The sequence below is a fragment of the Saccopteryx bilineata genome, chromosome 3, assembly GCF_036850765.1.
Source record: "Saccopteryx bilineata isolate mSacBil1 chromosome 3, mSacBil1_pri_phased_curated, whole genome shotgun sequence".
NCBI classification, from domain to species: Eukaryota; Metazoa; Chordata; class Mammalia; order Chiroptera; family Emballonuridae; genus Saccopteryx; species Saccopteryx bilineata.
In genome coordinates, this window is record NC_089492.1 from 199,064,380 (window position 1) to 199,067,604 (window position 3,225).

Below are 3,225 nucleotides of genomic sequence, written 5' to 3' on the forward strand. Positions count from 1 at the left end.
CACCATAAAGCAGCAGAATATACATTCTTTTCAAGTGCTTATGGTACACTCTCTAGCACAGACCACATGTTAGGAAACTAAAGGGGTCTCAACAAATTTAAAAAGATTTAAATCATATCAAACATTTTCTCTGATCACAATGGCATGAAACTAGAAATCAACTAAAACAGAAAAACTGAAAAATACTCAAACACTTAGAAACTAAAAAACATGTTAATAAATAATGAATGGGTTATACTTACCTGGCAGGGGAGATACCATGATCACGAAGGTGGTTTTCCCAGGGCAAGCCTTATCCATTGCACTTCAGATGTGCTGACCATTGTGATTTCCCCAAATGTGTGAAATGAGACTGCATAATTTGTGGTAGTGGGAGAACAAAAAAATAACAAATGGGTTAACAATCAGATCAAAGAAGAAATTAAAAAATTCCTAGAAATAAATGATAATGAGCAAACACAACTCAAAATTTATGGGACACAGTCAAAGCAGTACTGAGAGCAAAGTTCATAGCATTACAGGCATACCTTAAGAAGCTAGAAAAAGCTCAAATAAGCAAGTTAACCCTGCATCTAAAAGAACTAAAAAAAGAACAGCAAAACCCAGAGGAAGACAAAGGAAGAAATAATAAAGATCAGAGAGGAAATAAATGACATAGAGGCTAAAAAATATAATACAGAGGATCAATAAAACCAAGTGCTGGGGATTAGAAGATGGCAGCGGAGTAGAGGGACGCACAGACGCCCAGCTCTCACGACCAAACTGAAATACAAATCAATTTAGAAAAATTCAGCGTGAAAAACCAACTCTGGACTATAAGAACAGCTCTCAAAAACCAAGAAGCAAAGAAGAAGCAACAACAAACCTGGTAGGGAGCACCTGAATCTTCCCTGCTTACAGGAATGGAGGGGGGGGGATGAGGTTGAGAGCCCACAGGGGATCTCACTCCAGGGAAAAGAGAACAAAATACTGCTCACAGCCACTTGCCTGGTGACCAGGGAGTAAGGTGTGTTGAAAAGACCAGCTTATCTTTCAAGTGGAAAGGACAGAGAGAGGGACAGACTGTGATGGGCTAAGGAATGCAAAACATGACCTAAAAAAGCTGACTCATCTGTGCTGGAGGTGGCCATAGCTGGGGGAGGGACTGACCCTTCCACAAAACAGCACTGAATTGCTTCCGGATCAGAGATCTCCAGACATCTCTCCAGCTCCAATGAGTGCAACAAGACACAGCTGAAAACAAGAAGTGGAGAGCAGGGACAGTAACTCAGGTCTCCATGGAGATCTCAGATACACCTCCCCCTACTGAAGCTGATAAAACACCCTGCCTCCAAAGAGATTAGTTGGTGGAAGAGGCCTTCAGAGTCTCAGGTTACACCCATCGCATTCCTGGATACAGTTTCAAGGAAGATCCCTGCTGAAATCAGTGAACAAGACTACCACCTGTTAAGAAAACAAAAAAATCAAGACTTCAAAGCTGCCCAAATCTGAAAGTGGATTACAAATAATAGCTGATACCAAGCCAAGAAGACCTAGAAATAACACAGCTGAAAACTGAAGGCAGACAACGCCAAGCCTAGACTCAACCAATGCTACAAATAAAACACCTAAACACAGACAATGAGAAGACAAAAAAGTGCAATCCAAATAAAACCACAAGAGACACCTTCAGGAGATGAACTGAGTGATATGGAAATAATCAAATTTCCAGATGTGGAGTTCAAAATAATGATAGTAAGGATGCGTAGGGATCTTAGAACAACAATGGATGGTCATTATAAACACCTAAATAAAGAAATAGCAAGTATAAAAAAGAATCAGTCAGAGATGACAAATACAATATCAGAAATAAAGACTACAATGGAAAAAATTAAAAACAGGATAGGTAGAGCTGAAGATTGAATCAGAGAGTTGGAGAACAACTGGAATGAAAGTATGAAAGCAGAGAAGAAAAAAGAGACTCAAAATATCTGAGAAAACTCTTAGAGAGCTCTGTGACAACATAAAGAGAAATAACATCTGCATCATAAGGGTTCCTACAGAAGAAGAAAAAGAACAAGGGATAGAGACTTTGTTCAATCATATCATAGCTGAAAACTTCCCTAAATTAATGCAGGGAAACACAAGTTCAAGAAGCACAGAGGACTCCACTAAAGAGAAACCCAAAGAAACCTACACCAAGACACATCATAATTAAAATACCAAAGCTAAGTGATAAAGAGAAAATATTAAAAGCTGTAAGAGGGAAAAAAAGCTATCACCTACAAAGGAGCCCCCATAAGGATGATATCTGACTTCTCAACAAAAACACTTTAGGCCAGAAGGGAATGGCAAGAAATATTCAAAGTAATGCAGAACAAGAACCTACAACCAAGACTACTTTATCCAGCAAGGCTATCATTTAAAATCGAAGGAGAAATAAAAAGCTTCCCAGACAAAAAACAACTCAAGGAATTCATTACAACCACCAATGCTGCAGGAAATGTTAAGGAACCTATTGTAAACAGATCAAAGTGGGAAAAGAATATAGCAAAAAAGGAATATAGCTTTAAAGAATAAAATGGCAATAAACAATTATATATCAGTAATAACCTTAAATGTTAATGGATTAAATGATCCAATCAAGAGACATAGGGTAGCTGCATGGATAACAAAACAGGACCCATACATATGCTATCTAGAAGAGACACACCTTAAATCAAAAGATGCACACAGACAGAAGATAAAAGGATAGAAAAAATTATTTCACGCAAATGGAAATGAAAAAAAAGCTGGCGTAGCAATATTTATATCAGACAAAATGGACTTTAAAACAAAGACCATAGTTAGAGATAAAAAACGTCACTACATAATGATAAAGGGAGCAAGCAAAAAGAAGATATAACCATTATAAATATCTACGCTCCTAATATAAGAGCACCTAAATATATAAAGCAGACTTTGATGGATTTAAAGGGCGAGATCAACAGCAATACTATAATAGTAGGGGATTTCAATACTCCATTAACATCATTAGATAGATCCCCAAGAAAGAAAATTAACAAAGAAACAGCAGACTTAAAGGACATATTAGATCAACTTGATTTAATAGATATCTTCAGAACCTTTCACTCTAAAACAGCAGAATATACATTCTTTTCAAGCACTCATGGTACATTCTCTAGATTGGACCACATGTTAGGGCACAAAAGCAGTCTCACCAAATTTAAAAAGATTGAAATCATA

At 37.2% G+C, this 3,225-nt stretch overlaps 1 pseudogene; it reads left to right on the top strand.

Moving 5' to 3' along the window:
- The first annotated feature begins 234 nt into the window (after window positions 1-234).
- LOC136332500 (U1 spliceosomal RNA) lies at window positions 235-381 on the top strand (annotated as a pseudogene).
- The last annotated feature ends 2,844 nt before the right edge of the window (window positions 382-3,225 follow it).